The sequence below is a fragment of the Pleurodeles waltl genome, chromosome 10, assembly GCF_031143425.1.
Source record: "Pleurodeles waltl isolate 20211129_DDA chromosome 10, aPleWal1.hap1.20221129, whole genome shotgun sequence".
In the NCBI taxonomy this organism is placed as follows: domain Eukaryota; kingdom Metazoa; phylum Chordata; class Amphibia; order Caudata; family Salamandridae; genus Pleurodeles; species Pleurodeles waltl.
In genome coordinates, this window is record NC_090449.1 from 509,155,036 (window position 1) to 509,175,599 (window position 20,564).

A 20,564-nucleotide genomic window follows, 5' to 3' on the forward strand; every position below is an offset into this window, starting at 1 on the left:
GGCTGAACTGTTCCCATGGGGAGCAGGGTCAAGACTGATTTGCATATGGCTGGGTCCAAATTGGCATAGCATGGTGCGCAAAAAAACAATGGATTTAGGCCCAGATCTCAGATGGGGTGAATGTTTGACATTGTTCAGCATTCCAGCCATCAATTGTTCTTTTTGAATTTGTTGCCCTGATATGGGAACAGGGGCATTGCGTATATCGGCTGTGCTAATGCCATCCTTAGAAAACATGTACACAAATAACTGCTCACAGTCCCTGGAGAACTCACACTTGTCTTTGTGTAGGGGCAGATCTTGTTCTGTCAGGTTCTTCAGGGTGGCCCTTAGTTGTGATGGTGGTGCTCTGCTTTGCATTTGGAGTATATTTGAATATCAGTGCTGATGTTTAACTTCTTCTAATCCAGATAATGTCTCTCAAATGGCATTTTGAAATACTTCAGCAGTTAAAAAGACATCAAAGCTGAGACTGTTGTAACTACATAGCCCCGCATGAGTGGAAAAGGTTATGATGTTTCAGCTCAAAGGGTCTAAAAAGTAGCCGTTGGTATCTAGGTTTTAGGTTCACTTTTAAAAAACAATGTGCCCCACTGAGGTTGCAATGATATTACCCAGGGTTGGCATGGGGTGCTCTTATGCTTGATAGCACAATTTGGCAGTCAAATGTTGAAACAGATATGCACAACTCCCGGTTGTTTGTGTTTGGTGGTTAACACACTGCATTAGCCTGGATAGCTTTTCAATCTATTGTTTCCAAAATCAAAAGAACATTTTCTACCAGTGGCCTGGGATGGAATAATGGGACCCTGCAATGCCTCAGGGCTGTGGGTTGTCTTAGCTATGTGAAGTGTTACCATTGTGTTGTTAAGACATCCCAGTCCCTGGTATAGGAAACTTAAATTTTGTAGGACACCTTCTACCCGAGAGCCTCCTACTTGTCTTTCAAAACGTATTCCATATTTTAAGCAATGATGCAGTTGACTAGCATACTTGTGCCTTCCAATGTGACATAGAACCCCGCACCTATTGACTGACTTGGTGTCGTAATTGGATCTGGAAGATACTTGCTAGGGGAACTGGCATATGGCTTCCGTAGGCATAGATTCAGATCTTCATTGATCTCAGTGGTACCCGAAACGTAAGTGTTTGTAACTGTTCTGAGTCCATCACATTGACCGATACTCATGAGTCAATGAGTGCTTTGATTCTCTGACCTTGGATCTGTATCTCACATGTTGGCTGCAGCCGTCTTGGTGTTCCATGGGTGTTGGTCTATGAAATGAGGAAGACTTTTCTCATCGTCCTCCTCTAAATCACTTTCTGCCACTGGTCTTTGGTTCTAGCTAGTGTCAGCTTTCACTATCAGGTTTCTCATGGCTGATGCTGAAGCATTTTCCCACTCAGGATTATGCTTTAAACGAGGGCAATAAATCTTACCACCCAGCATAAGAGTGTAGTGACATAAGGCAGCAAATTTCACAACAAATCAATTTAGAGTGACACATAGGTCATACAAGGGAAACTTCAGTGTGAAATAAGGTTAAGGATTTTATTACAAGCTCTGACTTAAAGTCATGTAGACAATTCTCAAAACAACATTATAAAGATGCAGAATCGCAATTGGTTGACCACGGCAACAGAAAAGGTTCAAACAAACTAACATCAAAAGAACTAACCATTCGACAAAAGCAAATACAAAACATCTGAAGGATTATCTGATGGGCAGAAAACAAGCTCTGTTCAGTTCTTTTATGCATTAAAGCAATTGAAAAATCATGTAAGTTTGGCTAGCTAGGGCAGGGGAAATCCCTACACATTAGTAAGTCAAAAGTTAACATGTGCTGGGCTGCAAGCGTGGGCAAAAAGTAAAAGGATTTTGGAAAAATGACATCTGGGGCAAAAGGTGACTAACCAAAGTTGGCAAAAAGGAGGTAAAAAGGGAAAGCATCAGCATGTCAGAAGCTTAGTCAAGAGTCTTCTTCTTCCTGGGGGCAGGGAAAAGTTTCTAAGTCTCAGCAAGGCAGTAAAATAAACGACAGGGTTAGAGAGGTCTGTACCTCTCAGAGTCCAATGGGATTCACCTAGAACAGAAGAGTGGGGAAGACTTACTAAAGTCCAAATGAGGAACGGTATATTAAAGTTCATAGTGCAAGATAATTTGTTCATTCAGTCATGCGAGATGGAACTGCATCATCCGTGAAAATTCCCATTACCACAATGTTGAAAGCATCCATCTTAGCTCATCGCGTGGGTTGACATAAATGTATACATAGTCTGGTTCAACAGTTACTGAATGTACTGTGCTGGGGTTAGTTTTTCAGGCTCACTATGTGTAAAACAATAATGCATCTAATACCAAGCTAGCATTTCATTGGAACGAAGTCTGAAAGAAAAGTTCACGCTAGCAAGAATGACTAAACATTTTCTACACAGTCAGGAAACAGGGCCTTGCAGGCCTCACTTAGACTGAGCAAAGTGAATTAAAATGGTACATTCAGTTATGAAAAATAATGCAAATATAACACTCAAATTTATACATTCAACATTAATAAGCTTTGTCAGTGTTCATGTTGCAATACATTTAAAACAAAATAACTCTATTAGTACACGCCTTTAAGTGTGGTGCAGAACTGCAATCTTCAACTTTTGCATGTGATATTTTAAACCTTTCTCCCTTGAAATCTTTTATCATTTTAGTACACCCTATTAATATCATGAAGATTAACATATTGAATTCATTGGTTAAACATGAAGCTTGAAGGCTATACCCCCAACAATTTAGTTTAGTAACCTTCAGCGAATGCACATTAATATAACTTTCAGTTCAGCACCTTACAACAAATCTATTAGTACTTCAGTTATCAAAATGCATAGATTGTCACATATAGATGATCACTGTAACATCAGGGATAGCAATAACATTTCTGCTACATCAGGTGGTCACTTTACCAGACATTACTCTTTCTCCATGCAACAGAGAGTAGAAAAGTGATTGTTTTTTTCACTTGTAAAACATGCTTTCCCCTGTACTGGGCACTTCAGTAGGGCATAAGGTCTATGAAACAGTTGTTGCAATGGTTTGTGCTTTGTTTCACATTGTCAAAGCTTTGTCTCACCAGTGCATCTTACCCTATGTCATCAACAGTGTCCTCTTTGATTCAAGGAGTGCTTTCAGGTTCTACTTTGATGGCTTCTTAGACTAGAGCTGTCTCTATATTCTCTGCTTTGTTGTTGGAATGCTCATGCAACCAGGCCAATATCAGCATTGCTTCCAAGCTCACTCAAGGTTCTCTAAGAATGTCTTCTTAGCTCTGACATCCTACACCTTTGTATGATTTGGGTGCAAACCTCTTTTGCTACATCATCGTTAGTGCATGTGCTGGCTAGTTTGCATAGTCTGATGTAAAAGAAATCCATGTACTGTTCTTTTGGTGTTCTTGTCAATTTGAGGGGAATAATGACCAATGAGAGTGGTAACCGCTGCTTTTTAGTCATGTTCATCCCCTGTATTGGACAGATTCTCAAACAATTAGTGCACCTCTTCTTCTGTGAAGTAAAGAAGAGTGACCACTTTATAGTACCATCAAACTAATGAGTGCCCTCAAATGGTTATTGAGTCGCCACAATCATGTCTTCCTTCTGGGTGCTGCAGTGGCTGATCCTCTAATTTCCTAAAGGGTGGCAGCATTATCATAGATGAATGTATTGATGGCATGCTTTCAGCTGGACCCTGTTGCGCTGGCCCTTGTGGGGGGTTTTCATCATTGAGGTGTGCTGCTATTCACTGTTGGTCATCAGCCATGATTGTGTCCATGAGTTGTGATGCTTATGACCTCTCTTTCCTTTATTTTTTCTCATTGTGACTCCATGATTTGATATGTTAAGTTGTCCAATGTTCTGTTGCTCTTACTACATGCACCACTTTTCATCATTGTGTTTTTTGCACTTTAGCTGGGTAATTGGTGCGTGATACCAAGGGTTAAAGAAAACGAGGGCATGATTTAACATTGTCTTTACTCTTCCAGCTGGATTCAGTGCTTTTTTTCATCCAGCAAGTCTTGGTATCTGCCTGTGCGTAGTGCTACGTCGGTAGGGGAGGTCTAGATCACATATTTTTTTTAAGTACCCCCTTGGTGCTCCATGGCAGTCGCAGGGCAAGTGGTAGAGATATCACTCTTAGTGCTCCGTCTTCCCACCAGCTGTCTGATCACTGCAGGCATTGCCAACTGGGTTATCCTTCGGCAGCCATCGCACTGCTGGGCTGGAGCTACCTTTGAGGCCACAGTCAGCACTGAACAGCATAGAATTTGGGCAGGTTGTATCTCTTCATTCAAAGGGGGAGTTGGGTCCACAGCACCACTTACTCTCTGCTGTTGAGCCATCAATCGACATGGAGCCAATCCTTGTCACCAGTGGAGTACCTGGTTTTTGTCAGGGAAACCGACCTGGAGTGGCACAAATATGAGACTCACTCACTGATAAGATGCAACTGGTAAAAGACCTTGAGTGGTTCTAGTCTCCTTGAATTATACCATTGGCCAAGCCCAGCCCTCAGGAGTGTGTGGTGTGGGCTACTGGTACATGAGGCCAAGTGGCTCACTATAGGTGGTTGTCACTGGGTATCACCAGCACTAATCTTAGTGAACCAGGGATCCTTGCCCCTTCCTGTACTGTCCCAGTCACAGTAGTCTGCTGAGAAGCAGGAAACAACAAACCACTGTCCATTTTATTTGCACTATTGTCAGAAAACACAGCGGAAATACAAGTGTTTTTTCCCACTCCAAGGTGGTGTGCATGTTGCTCCCTAGCAGCCAATTATTAGCCGTGGTCAGGGCTCCATCTGGTAATAGTACTGCAGCTGTTGAGGAGAAAGTGAGGGAAGTAAGGCATGACTCTAATTTTGAGGACCATGGCTTATTTATTTACAAATTAAGCACTACATGTTAAAATGTGTTTCACTACAATCACCTAGGTATGTATGTCTACAGTATAAGTAGCTGATGTTGATGAGATCCAAATGAGCAAATGAGTTTTTACGTTTTTATGATTTGTATGTGTACACCAAATAAAAATTTAGATAAACTGAATTGATCACCATCAAGTTGATAGTATAGGGAAGTAGCACCATTTTGACTTAGGTACCCCCACTTGGTATCAGTGTGTTTAGATTGTAGTACACTGGGATCTTCCTAACCAGGACCCGAGTGTCAGTGCTTTCTCCCCTAAATTTAGTTGTGAGGGAACTTTTACACCCCACAACTGGCATACTGGTGCACCCATGTAGGTCCCCAGTATACGGTACTTAGGTACACCAGCATTGGTACACCAAGAGACCCCCATGGGTTGCAGCATGTATTGTGCCACTTATATGGGCCAATGCAAAGTGTGACTGCAGGCCTGCCAGTGTAGCCTGCGTGAAATGGTGCATGTACCTTTCACCCTAGATTTAAGGTTTGCCTTACATCATGGTCACTCCATTCTGACCCTGTAAGTCACCCCTAAGGTAGGCCCTTTATGGGCAGGGTGCATGGTTCTAAGTGTGAGGGCACCCCTGCATGAGCAGAGGTACGCCTACAAACCCCAGACTCCAGGCCCCGGGCTTTGTAATTGTGGGGAAGCCATCTTAAGGTATGTAGTGGGCACTGTTCTTTTTCATGTTTGTTTATTGGTTTTCAGTGTTATGAAAGACAGTACGATATAACATTTCACTGAGTAGATTGCCATCTTAATAGACATTATCAATGCACATATAATTAGATATTGGTTAGTCGGAGGTCCACCAAAGAGGGCCTCAGTACAAAAGCTTGTAATTTAAAAAAAAAAAAATTTACATTCATCAACAGAGCTATTAAGCGAAAAAACATAACAATGTGTTCGTGGGACTATATATGTTGCGTTGGGATGGGGTGAGTGCTGTTTTCATTGCAGTGCTGAGCATCCAGGGACAGGGGTATGTAATGGAGACCTACATTTTAGACATCTGGATATATACACATGGGGCATAGCAATACACATATCGGCGTGTGACTCACAGCTCAGGGCGGATGTAAATAATTCTTGGCCTCCACGTTAAGTACTAGTGGAGCCCAACATTCCCCGCCCACACAGATAATACCTCAAGTTTAAAGGCAATGAAGATGATGTGCTTCCGCTTTGGCCCAAGTTAACAGATCTTTTAACCATTGGGATATGGTTGGAGGGGTTGAAGATTTCCATGCCATAGCAATCCTGCGTTTAAATAGTACAAAGGCTAAATCAATTAACCTGTGAAGGTATTTATCCCCTTTCTACCGGGGACAAATACCCGAGAGACATGAAGTAGGTTTTACAGGTAGGGGATGGGTGGTCAGGTCTGATACTATCGCTGTGATCATGTGCCAGGGGGTTTGTAACACTGGGCATTCCCACACCATATGATAAAATCCTGCTTAGGGTAAAGTACAGCGGGGGCAACCCAGATTGTGTGTGGGATACATGCAATGGATATAATGGGGGTCCAAATATACATAATGTATATAACTGAATTGTGTAAATCTGAATCTAGCATTTCGGGATATTCCTATTACAGTCTGTAAAGCCCTACTCCATTCCGCATTAGTGAGTGGCCACCGCAATGCCACGTTCCACCTCTCACTGCGTGTGAGAGGTGGAACGTGGCATTGCGGTGGCCACTCACTAATGCCACTAATGCCACTCACTAATGTCTGTAGGAAGTTGACTGCAGGTGTAAGTAATGTGGCATATAAGGTGGTAATAATGCGTTGAGGGCTCCTCGATAATAAGATGCTATGTAATGCATGAGATGTGGGTGGTTCAGTGTCCAGTACTCCACAGAGGCTGGGCATGACCTGTAGTATAACATAATAAGTGAGAAATTGTCTAGGTGCAATATCGTATACAGTGATGACGTCCTGAAATGACCCAAGTTTACATTCTGAGAATAAATTTGTTCAGTCCATTGGGTGCGATAGTGAGCACTTGTTTTCTGTACTATCCTGGGTATCTCCAAAATTGAAATCTCTGGTGAATAAGGGATGTGTGGGCCTTTGAGATGTATAAAACGATGCCAACATGTGTGGGCTACTTTCATTAGTTGTGTCATAGTATTGCGAGGGCTACTAGTGTCTGTTAGCCAAGTGTACACCGCTACAGTCCCTAATCGGGCTTGAATGCCTTGTGTTTCCGGGTGTGTTGGTGAGATTAACTTGGTAATTGGCCATCGTAGCTGTGCCGCTGCATAATATAGCTCGAAGATCGGGGCACCCAACCCACCTTTTGTCAGTGACCTCTGGAGTTTAGACAAGGCTACCCTACGGCGTCCATCGCCCCAAATCAAGTCCAGGAGCAGGCCATCAAGCGTCCTGGAGAAGGCACACAGTACCGCTACAGGTAATGCTGAGAATAGATACAGCAGTCTGGGTAGGATTAACATTTTGGATATGGCCACACGGCCAATCAGCGATAGTGGTAAGGATCGCCAGAAAGGGAGGGAATTACAATTATTTGCAACCGCCTTGTGCAAGTTACCATCACGGAGTTAACGCATCTCATGATCAACAATAACTCCTAAGTACTTGAATATGTCATAATTCCATTGCAAGTGTGAGTCAGCCGCGACCACTCTATTGGCGGGAGGGCATGGGGCCAGCGGGAACACGCATGACTTGGACCAGTTAACCCGGAGACCCGAAATCTCACCGAAGGTCTCTAAGAGCTGTTCAAGCTCCAGAAGTGTGGCTCGTACATCTTTAATGCAGATGAAAGCAACGTCGGCGTAGAGAGACACGACGTGGAATCGCCACGAGTCTTGTATACCCCAGGCTTCAGCACGATCCTGCAGGTAACAGGCAAGAGGTTCCAAAGCCAAGGCAAAGAGAAGCGGCGACAGCGGGCATCCCTGACGCATCCCCCTCTGTATGTTATGTTATGTTATAGGTATTTACCGGTTTAGGTAGCACCACTATGAGGACTTCATATAAGGACTCCGGTAGGCGGCCCTGCTCAAATGCCTCCCAAAAGACTTCTAAAAGTCGTGGAGTAGTAGCAGTGGAGTAAGTGGCATAATATTCGATTGGTAGGCCATCTGCACCAGGCATTTTGTAACAAACAATTTGCAAAATGGGCTCCTTAATTTCATCAAGCTGAATGGGTTCCTCCAGAGCATCGCGTTGGGTATTAGGGAGTCTAGGTAAGGATACTCCTCTCATAAATTCCTGCATATAGCTCAGATTCGGGGTAGTTGGTTTCTCATAGAGCTTCCGTTAATAATCACGGAAGGCATCATTAATAGCTAATTGTGAAGTAGCTATTGTGCCATCAACTAGTCTAATCGACATAGCCGGTGTACTGCGGTGTCCACCTCGGAGGAGCCAGGCAAGCAACCTACCCGAGCGATCACCCTGTGCATCTTGTAGAGCCGTTCGTGTGCGGTAGTCATGATAACTCAGGGCAGATTCCACCTCGCCACAGCGGATACGGAACTGTCGGAGCCATGAGGGCAACACAGTGTGCCCCGCGGCTTGTACTTCTGCCTGAGGTAGATCTTGTTCTACCACAGAGAGATCTTGTAGCAATTGTCGTCGGATCCCCCAAGTATTCGCCATACAGTGCCCCGAATCACCACCTTATGGGCCTCCCACTCTAAGGCACGAGATGAAGCTGAACCAGCATTCTTTTTTAAAAAGATTTGGATGCACTGCGATAGTGCATCATGGATTGGAGGGTCCAAAAGAGTCTCCGCCTGTAGGCACCAATTTGGGATGGTAGGTCGTGGTGATCCCCAGGACAGAACTGCTACCAATGGATTATGGTCTGAGTATGTCCGTGCTAGGTATTCTGACCGGTCTAGAAAAGGGCCAGTGTGAGTGGTGCTAAAAAGGATGTCAATCTGGGTATGCAGATCATGTACGGGTGAGTAGAACGAGGACTCACGTTCTTGCGGGTGACCCAGGCGCCATACATTGCTAAGACCCATATGGATGCACCATCTCCTGAAGTGGTGGGAGATGCGGTTGCTAGCAGCAGGGGGAAGTGAAGGGTGGGAACGGTCTAAATGCAAGTCCAGGGTGCAATTAAAGTTTCCAACCAATATCGCTGGAGTTAGTGGGTCACGAAAAAGCTCAGGTGTTAGATTCTAGGAAGTGTGTTTGAGTTACATTAGGGGCATATATTGTCGCTAGATTATTGGGGGTTCCAACTAGCCAACCCTCCAGAATGACATACCGGCCTTCTGAATCTATTTTTTGAGTAGTTAGGGCAAAGAGGACTCCTGGAGCCACCCATATGAGAACTCCCCTGGCATAGGCGGATGTAATAGTGCCATGTGTTTGTCCACGCCATCTAGATCGTAATCGATTCAGCTCCTTGGCCGTGAGATGTGTCTCCTGAAGCATTGCAATGTGAACTTGACGGTGCCTAAGATATGAGTACAACCTGTGGCACTTTGTGAGGGATGCAATGCCCTGCACATTCCAAGTCAAAATTCTATATTGCGGAGTGTGTGTCAATGAAGGTGTGTTAGGTGACATATCCAATGCAGTAAGGGAAAGACCTCTCATAATTAGCCACAATGTTAGTGTCCCACGTGCAGAGCAACAATTCTGTACACAACAATACAGTACAGAACATTATAAAACAAGCATGTAAATCGAAGAACACCCCAACTGCATCAACAATCATCCCAGGGTCGAAACCATGCGGTATACCGCCCAATACACATAATCATGCGTAAAATAACAATTGCAATGATAACTCAATGAATAAAGTGTGCAAGTAGGCATAGCGTAGAAGCGTGACTTGCACATGTGTTCTGGTGCACCATGCTAGAGCTCGGAACTTAGTATGAAAAGTCAGTATCGACAGAGAAGCCCTATCACAGCCGAGAGGTACCATGGAAGTAACAGCCGTTGGTCCGCAGTACAGGTTATGTTGGAAATACAAAATCAAATTATGATGTCTACTGAGTCGAGGGTGATGTGGGGGCCCCCACTGATGTAGACCGAAGAGTCCTCCGATTCACAAGTCTTGTGTCCAGATGTTCTCATAAGGTCTGATCTGAGAGCGGTGAATGAGTTGGATTGTTGTCACTGCTTCGGCTTCCTGAGCCTGCTCTGCAGCAGCTTGATCATGATCGGGACAGGACGTTGGGGGTTTTCTGTGATATCATTGTGGTTTAGGTGCCACCCACATGTCCGTTTCCTCCTCTTTCCCAAGTGTCGCAGCGAGGCCCTTGGCGTGCAGCCAAGTCCACACATCCTCTGGGGTTTGAAAAACGTGCATCTTCTCATTGTCCATGACTTTAACTTCGCTGGGGAGAAGAGAGCATATTTGATCTGTAGTTCGTGTAACCATTGTTTAACTTTTGTGTAAGAGCCACGTCTGCCTTGCACCTTCATGGTGTAGTCGGGTAGGCAGAGATTGTGGTGTTGTCAAAGTGCCATGGTCCCTTAGTGCGGAATAGTTGAAGGTTCAGTAAGCGGGCGATGAGAGGACACGGTGGTGCCCCCGCTTTTTTCCCGGGATGCAGTGGACCCTTTCTATAGAGAACAAAGGAGGTGTTTTATCCTTCAACAGGGTGTGCAGGAACCACTCCTCTAAGAACAGTTCATCATAGGGAAGCTCTGAGCGTTCTGGGAAGCCAATGAAGTGAATGTTGTTACGTCGGGATCGTCCCTCTGAGTCCTCTGCCCTATGATGTAAAGCAGATATCTCCTCCTGCATGTTCGTTATTTTGGTTTGCATGGCTTGAAGAGTCAGCATCAGAGTTTGCCTTATTGATTCTGCCTGGGTAACCCTATCTGCCAACTTGCGATGGTCCGTTCTCAGTAAGTTTACCTCTAGGGATACCGAGTCAATTTTAACCTCCAGTGAGGTTTTGGTGTCCAGTATAGCGTGGAGGATCTTCTCACATTTGTCGGAGTGGCTGTGAAGCATTGTTTCGAGGTGTCGAAAGTGGTCCACCTGTGACGGAGGGTCCGATGTGAGGCCGTTTCCTGTTTGCATGGCGTCTCCTGCTGTTTAGGCGGGCGTGATTTCCCCATGTCCTTTCAGGGGGAGGAAATGGGCGAGCGAATCTATGCCTTCACTACTAGGTCATCAACAAAATTGCTCATCACTCCATCATGAGTGCGTCAACGGATTAGCTCTGCCTCGCAGTTCCCCTAAATTATTGAAGATGTCCCACCTGGCTCTCGAGGCATGTGAGGCGGCAATCCACCCAAAGAAGCCAATCACAATGCAGCAGGATTCTCTGGGTGAGGTAACCACTTCTACCATGAAAGGCAATAGAACTCTATGAGGGATCCCCTGGATGCGTTCAGTCCATCAAACTGTCTTAATGTGCTCTCATTCGTCTCAGCAGCTCTGTAGACCCACGTCACAGTCTCAAACAAAGACCCCAGGTACCTCTCAGGCCACACATTATGTTTGTGCCAGCAATGCGCAACGGCTGCCAAGAGCGGTATAAAATATTTCACCCTCAGTAACAACTCATTCCATTGGGGTGCCAGTGGGCACGCACTAACACCTCAGGCGGTGTCTCTCCTTCACCGCAGTCGGCGCTACCCGCAGCTTGTGCAGTGTTCTGGCTTGAAACAGCTGGCGGTCAGATGCGCGATAGCACGTCATTCCCTGTAGTGCATCCGCGGCTCCTGGTCACACCTGGAGCACCCGCCGGCTTGCGAAGAGCTGGGCTTAGCTGCAAAGCTAGCAGCGGACCCTCCTTGGCACCTCCCGGCTCTGCTGATTGTTGTTGCAATCATGGGCCGCGGCGCCATTACTGTAGTCCACGTGGCGTCTGTGTCATCAGGTCAGGCGAGCCCCTTAGTAGTTTGTCCAGCTCTGTTGCAGCCGTCCAAACGCCGACTGAGCTTGGGTGGAGATAGCGGTTCTTCACACTTGACTTATGGGACCTGTCCGCCATTAGTAACAGGATATCTGCCCGATGCCCGAGCTCTCCAAAGAGCGTCCGATGCGGTTGCCATCTTGGCCACGACCCCTAGTGGGAACTGGTTAACACAAGTGGTCCAACTACATAATGGCTTCACCGATTCCAGTGTTAGTTGCATGATACCATGTACTCTGGGGATTCCCCATGTCTAGCTGTACAGACTTACAGGGTCTGCTTGCCAGCCTGCTCTGCTGCAGATCCCAGACACTGTTCTATCCCCCTGCTACTGAGCTTAACTTGGGTGAGGGATGGCAGAACAAATGATTTCCTTTAGGATAGAGGTGTGACCAACTGCTCCTCAATAGGTGTCTCTGGCCTGGTGTGGGAGTGCTTCTGAGCACCACCAGACTACCTTAAAGGGCACATTTGGTGCCCTCGCAGAAACCGGTTTGCACCAGAACAGGAATCCCCAGTTCCTGTGCTGATGCATAACTACACAAAGGACAGGGGAGTGACCACCCCCCATCCAGCTCCTCCCATCAGGAGGTGAACAGAGCTCTGCCATGTGGCCACTTGATTCTACCATCTTGGAAATAAGAGGAGCAGAGGCCCCTGGGAGCCTCTGACTGGTTAGTCCAGCTGGGTGACCTCCCTGACCCCCTCTGATAGGTGGGTCATTGCAGTTAGTGTCCAACCCCTGATGGTGGGACCCTAGATTCGTCTACAAGGCTTCAGAGACCGTCTGCATGTTTCCCCTGCAAGACACCTTTGCAACTGGGACACCAGAACCACTGCTCTTCTTTGCTGGAACCAGAAGAAAGACTGTAAGCAGTAGGGGGGCTCCTACTGTAACATTGTTTCTCCTTTCTGCAAAGACTTCTACAACCCCTTGGCTGTTCATCCTCCAGACTCACTGGAACTCTGCCTGCACTTAGGAAAGCAGGAAGGAATCTCTCTTAGAGTGAAGGAGTCACTCCCCTGCATTTGCAGGCACCTCAACCACGATGACCAGCTTATGGATCCTGTTGTCCACGGATTCTCCAAGGCTCTGCAACATAGGTGGTAATTATGTGGGTCTCCAGAGATCTGACCTATCTTCCTTGCAACTGGGAAGTTTGTGGTCCCTCGCAGGAGTTGCTTGGCTGGAACCCCTGTGCACCATGTCTGCTTGTTATTGCCAAGGCTTGTTGGCTGTTCAGTCCGAAGACCTCCTAGCCCCAAGAAGCCCTGGCCTCCAGCACTCTCCAGCTCCAAAAACAACATCCTTTCTGCAACTCCTGCGACGTGGGCATCCTGCTTTGCTGTACTGCTGAGGACTCCCTGTGACTCCCTGTGCCTGCTGCCAGAAGGTCCTGCTGGGTGGCTCCAACAATTCCTACTGGATTTCTTGCATGCTGAGGGTTGGCCCTGGCCTACCTGCCAAGGTTGGGTCACCTGGACCTTTCTGTTCCCCAAAACTCCTGTAAACTCTGCACACTGCTTCATGGCATTTTCCAAGGCTTGTTGGTGGCTCTGCTGACCACTGACCCCTCTGAAATCCGATGACCGGTGTGCGACAGATCGTGGACGACTCCTGGGATCCTCTTGCATTGCCTGGACTCCACAGCTGCACTTCTTCGACCACCATCCCTCAGGAAACCTCACCCAGAAGGTTGGGCATTGCCTTCCTTGACCACCTGGGTACCTCTGGGTTGTCTGGACTCGGTCCCCTCTCTCCTTAGGGTCAAAAATGTTGACACTATTGCCCCTATTCTGCTCCATGGTAGGCCAAATAATAAATACGGCGCACACATGGTGGTGGTAGTGGGGGCGCAAGATAAGTGGTGCTGCATTGGATGCACCACCACTTTTCTTAAATCAGGCACTAGGTATACTTGTTTTGGTCTAAGCAAATCAATGTCATACCAAGCTGCCATGGTTGAAATGGAGGCAGCCAGCCAATCTTTCAGCGCTATGATTAAATTCCTTCTGTCTGGACCAGTGATGCATTGCTTTATCCCCATCACTCCCATTCCTTTTGTATGCAATGTTTGTGAACCTCATCACAAACTGTTCAAAGTGCTTTTCGGCCCATGCCCCTGATACACAATCTCTCCATTCACGATTCACTTTAAATCAACCATTCCCCGCTCACCCACCATTCAGTCACCATCCATTCACCAGCCACACTTCATTCATATATCATTTGCTCTCCATTCATAATTCACCATGTGGTTGTGGGGGCCAGGGGTTAGACCATGCTTCTAGTTCTGTTCCCCCAACGATTCTGGAGAGGGGTAGAGTTCTGCTCTTTGTACCCTTTACTCTAACCCTAACCCACCCCCGGCATGGCCCACAATACTAATGGTCAGGCTTTCTCGCCTACATTCTCATCAAAGCAGACAACTGAAGAATCATGGATCAGATGCAGATGCTGGTAGCCTGGGTGAGGCTGCCATAGAATTACGGTGGTTTGGGGCCTGAGCCTCTGTGCCCTCAGTAAGGCTTCTCCCTCAAACAGTAATGTTGATTATGTCCCGTAAGTCCAAGCTCCTGTAGAAATGAGGGTGTATAAAACTGATTGGACCATAGTTCTTTCTCATTCCAACACTTTTTTTTAATGCTGAGCACTGCAAGTAAATGTATCCATTGCTGATAGAGGCTAGGAAGAGTCTATCCCTTTAGTTTTCTCGTGTATAATGCTGGGCACACACTAAGGGGCATATCTAGAATCTGGTAACAAATACAATGTCACAAATGTGGAGGATGTTCCGTCCACTGGTTCACGAATGCATTTCAGCCTATGGCACTTGTAATATAGCACACAGGAGTTTTGACATTCCAACAGCCCAACAGGCCTTAAAACTGGAACAACCACACTAGGAAAGGTGACATAGAGCCAGGGAAACTGACATATTAGAATGCCAGTAAGGGAAATGGCATACAAAGGGCACAAGGGATAAGATACCAAGAGAAAGTACGTTTTAACAGAACAGATTAGCAGGAGACGTCTACTAAGAAGGCAGGATAACAGTGATTCTACGACTCAGAAAGAAACACCACAGAATCAGCAGAGTCACTAATATTGCATGGTAAAGACTCTGACATTCATTATTGGAAGAGCAGCAGAGCTTCTAGCCAGGCATTCATTACTTGAGATAACAAAGATGACAGACAGTCAGTGCCACAGATGTAACTGGAGTTTGGAAAGGCTGCCTCATGCAATCCTCCCTTCAGAGTCCCCTGGACTAATCTGTGACAAAAAAACTGTGACTAATATAATGCTCACATGGTGAGTTTGGAAAGTTGGAAAATATGCCACCCCTGTGGAGCATGCCCAAATGAAAAATCCATTCTGCAGATGGCTCAGATATCATCAGAGTGTAAAACTCCAGCTCACTCACAAATGTATCCAGAAATAGCCAGATGTTCATATAAAATGTTCAATGACACTTCAGGAAAACAGTCCCAGTGGAAGTGAATGCTATAGCCAGTGGATTGTACTCCATATAATAGTTTCCTCTATAAACTGGAGGATTTTCTGTTCACTTTGGACTCTAACTGATGAGATATGGTTCTAATCTGTATCCAAGACTCTGCAAGACTATACTGATTGCAGATCCGTCATAAGGGCTTGATTTAGAGTTTTGTGGACCAACTTCTCCATCACAACCGTGGCTGGTATCTCGCCCAGCTTAATACATTACATTCTATAGAACTTGTAATAAGGGGGGTGGGATATCTGCCATGTTTGAGATGGCGTAACCCATCTTCCAAAATAAAATCAGGCCCTAAGTTTTGCACTCCACCTTAAAGCTCCTATCAACAATTTATCCATCTTATCTTCTGTGATTCTTGGAGTATCACTTTCCTCTTGGAACACAATATCTCCCCCTACTTCTTGTTTAGCTCTGATCCTGGGATTGAAGTCTCTGTTCCATCTAATATACTGATGAAATACATATTCACCAATCATACACCATCTACTACCCAGTCACCATTCACTATCCATTTACATGTCACATCCATTCTAACCTCCCAGAGTCGGAGGTTATGCCTCCAGTACAGAACTTACTACTCCAGAAGTGCTTCCATATTTGGATGCCATGTCTTCAAAAGGTAAGATCGGTGTTGTTGAAGGCGGCACACTCTGGTTGGCTGAGGTAAGGCCCTAGCCAGGCATAAACTACCACTCCCATCAAGGGTGGGTGATTATGCTTACTGTATAACCTGCGCTCACGCTTGGGTAGCTTGTCACTGAGCAGTCAGGCTTATCGCAGGGGCAATGTGTAAAGCATTGTCATAGCATTTTCACACAACAAATGCAGTGTCACAAAAGAGACCTCACACAAGGTATATGTAAATTAAGTATGTATTCAACACACATTAGTTAACATAACATAAACATCATGCATCTCTAGGCATAAATCACATTTTGAAATATCACCAGCAGTATTAGGCCCAACTGAGTTAAAATAACATCAGTAATATGTACACTTTGAGAAAGATCCTACTTGCCCCCAGCACCCTCATGTGGTGCAAAATGTTGTCAGCACAAGACCTCTGGAAACAATTATTCTAATTCAACCTCACACAGTTATAGGACGCATCCTAGTTCACAATAATAGTGATAATGTGTACACATAGGTAATTATAACACTTTTGAATAACCTTGTGGGCTGGAGGCTGCACAGGTAAAAACAAAGGAAAATGTAATACCCTTTTGGCAAGACTCAATGTGTAGGGCAACACTTCCATGCAGTGTTGTTAATCACATGTTGTCACATCCAAGCACTCACTCAGCACTGATACCCTGTGCTACGGATATCATGCAGGTTCAAATGGCATGCACTTGCACACACACACACAGCACTGATATACAGCAGGTCAATAATTATTGTACTCGCAAACCCCATGGCTCAGACTACCCCACCCCCACGGACTGGAGTTGAAGGAACATTTACTCTCCCTGGACACAAGGCCGATTCATAGTCACACTTATTCATGTTCCCGGGGGAAAAGGTGGAAGGATAGATAATAGGTGGTTTCAGGCGGCAGTCGACAAATGGAGGTTTGACCACCCCTTAGGAAGTTCAATCAAAGGTTGATCCACTGTTGCACCAGGCACTTGCCTAGTTCTGCGAGGCACAAAGGGGGAGAGGATCATCACATCTTGGTACCTGCTTCCTATCGCTCTCAGAAGCGTTCTGTAACCTACTCACTTACTGTCACCACCAAGGCCCATTCTGTCAATACAACCTGGTATTGACCCTCACCACCAACAAGATGCTTATGCGTGCCGAGGCCCCACAATGCAGGGCCACACTCCTTGAATACGGGCAGCTCCTTTAGGGCTCTGCACCCGGCAATCTGGTCTTGAGGCACAATACTTGGTTCCACGCTCACACCGCCACTACCAGGTGGGATCCAGCAGATGATGTAGGCACTTAAGAGGGCACCCCTCTCCAGGTGTCACAGGTAGAAGTTGTAGGTGCCTCGTGGGAGGTCTTTAAAGTCCCTAAGACCTCCACCAGAGAACAGGGGGAAAGCCAATAAGCCCTTGGAGTGCACACTGCAGGATGCCACACAGCAGCAGACAGTTAGCCTGGGCCAGCCACTATTCAGGAAGGCTGCGCTATTACTTCCAAGGGCAGTAATACTCTTATACACAACAGATTCCTCTGGCAGCGCATACCACGCAGTCCAGTGTCCCCGTTCCTGCGTCGTCACAAGTGTATATCTAGTTTGCTGCAGTGTGGCTCCAGTAGTTATACTGTAGTGAGCCTTTAAAGTTGGGGGAGGTTGAGAGGATTCTCCTTTGAGTCATAGATGTTTCCCCTAAATTTCCATCCTCTCTGCTATGGGTCAGTGGAATGCAGATCTTAATCTTTAGTGGGGCCATGATCTGGCACAAAGAGACCAAGAGTCAACTCCTCTCCCTCCAATCTATCACACCAGACCCTCTAATGGCAGAGACCTACCATTCCAGTTGTGTGTCCAAGGCTTATAGCTGTTGCTAGGAAATACACAAATGTGCTTCCCCAACCTCCAGTGTGGATTAGAGTCTAATTTAAACGGCACACAAAAGTGTTTTAGAGCATAGAAATGCCCACTTTCTAAAAGTAGCATGTCTAGGTTATTATTGACAAAACCACTTTTACCACAGAAAGGGGGTTGTCAGGACGAATCCAATGATATGTAACATTACGAGGCTGCTCCGCTGCAATCCACTATTGCAGCTAGGAGTAATTGTAAACTTTCCCCATGTTAACCTACAGGCAGAGCAGTTCTTATAGGTAGTGAAGACACACATGTGTATTATTCACTCCCTGGGCATACGTGCCCTTGCGCACACAGAAGCCTGCATTGGCAGGCTGGACGCATGTTTAAGAACACCATAGGTGCAAGTGTGCACACACAGCCCTGTTGTAACAGGCTGGACTCATGTTTAAGAACACCATAGGTGCAAGTGCACAGGCACACATATAAGGGCCACTTCTTAACATATGTAAGAAAGGCATGCACACTTTCACACTGTTCTTACATCTGGAAAGTGCCCAGAGCCCTAAGGCCACTAAGAGAGAATCAGCACAACATACAGGAAAAAGCAAATACGATTGGGGAAACACTACCTTAGTGTGTCAGGTCTAAAAGAATTATCCAGAGTGAAGCACTGAGAACTAGACACATCACTCCAGATGTGGCCTTCAGATTAAGGTGCAATATGAAAGGGGTGCCTCTGATAGCCATATTGCTGTTGAAACACTGAGATGTAGACATAGTCCAGGTGCGTTCATCAGAACAGCAATCATACTCTGGATGTGGGCTTACTGGTGCTATGTACACTATACAGCTGTACTGCAACCTCCCTTTTCTACTGGCTTCTAGTTTCTACTTTTGCACTCTTATCCCTTATCATAATCTATACCGCTTTTACATCATCCAGTATGGAAACTCAAAGATGCTCATGGACAACAGAAGCTTTCAATGCTGCTCTATATGATGTACGTGTGCTGCATTTTTTTTGCAGTTTTTATGTAGCGCTAACTCGGCCCGAAGGTATTGGAGCGCTTAACATGAACACCAGTTACATTACACATGGCCAAGTTCATTTATTTTTATGTACGGGGAGATTAAGGGGGTCATTACAATCCTGGCGGACGGTGTTAAAGCTGCGGTAATACCGCAAACAGGCCGGTGGAAAAAAAAGGGAATTATGACCGTGGCGGAAACCACCAACATAGACAGCCACTTTACCACTCCGACCGCCACGGCGGTACAGACAAGCAGCGCGGTGGTCACCGCCAACAGACAGGCGGAAGACAAAGTACCGCCCACACTATTACAACCCACCAATCCGCCACCTTTTCCGGGCGGATTCACCGTAGATAAAAACACGGAGGAAACAGCTTTTGCAATGGGAAAACGCTCACCTTAACACACTCCACGAGGAAGGAGGCCACCATGGAGCCGGAACTCCAAATACTCCCTGCGCTTGTCTTCCTGCTCCTCTACGAACACCAGCAACGGCGGCGCCGAAGACAACGGTGAGTACTGCACCTACGACATAGGGGAGGGGGGAGGCAAAAGTCAGGGACACACACACGCAACACCCCCACCCTCAACCCGACCCTCGCACACTACAACACACGCACCAATGCATTTCCAAACATCACAGTAACAACCCCCAACCCCCCGGAAGAATGCAAAGACAAAACCAAATTACTTGAACCATTGTAATGTATCCAAATACAGTAAGCTCATATATACAGAAATATATACACATTCCAAATTTATACATCACGATTAGTAGTGCAGGTATGCACATTTCAATGTCTGTAGACCACTGGGCCCACAATGCATGGGCGAGGCCCACACTAGATACTTGTCCACAAACGGAGAGAACACTGCAGGGGCATCAGATAGAAATACAACAGGCACCTCAGGGGGAAGGGAAGGGGGGCACCTCAGCCGGATGAGTGCACCACGCCAGATCCACAACGGGGCTCCATGCCCATTGATGTATCCTGGGGAGTGCAAAGCCACAGTCTCTCAAGTCTCTACAGTGGGTGGGTTGCCCACTGTACCATCCTGGGGAGTGCAAAGCCACAGTCTCTCAAGTCTCTACAGTGGGTGGGTTGCCCACTGTACCATCCTGGGGAGTGCAAAGCCACAGTCTCTCAAGTCTCTACAGTGGGTGGGTTGCCCACTGTACCATCCTGGGGAGTGAAAAGCCAGTCTCTCAAGTCTCTACAGTGGGTGGGTTGCCCACTGTACCATCCTGGGTGGTGCAAAGCCACAGTCTCTCAAGTGGATAACAGTCTCCACTGGTTCTGGAGGGGGACTGGAGCCCAGAGTGCTTCATCCTGTGAAGGATTCAGGTAGTGGATGCAGTTCTCCACAGGTTCTGGAGTGGGACTGGTGCCCAGAGTGCTTCATCCTGTGAAGGATTCAGGTAGTGGATGCAGTTCTCCACAGGTTCTGGAGGGAGACTGGTGCCCAGAGTGCTTCATCCTGTGAAGGATTCATGTAGTGGATGCAGTTCTCCACTGGTTCTGGAGGGGGACTTGTGCCCAGAGTGCATCACGCTCCCCGTGACGGTCCCAGTTCCGTCACTGTCCCAGCTGCACATGGGCTAACGATGCTTGAGTTGGCGGTCTTTGCCCTGTTCAGCGGTGCTTGACTTTGCAGTTTC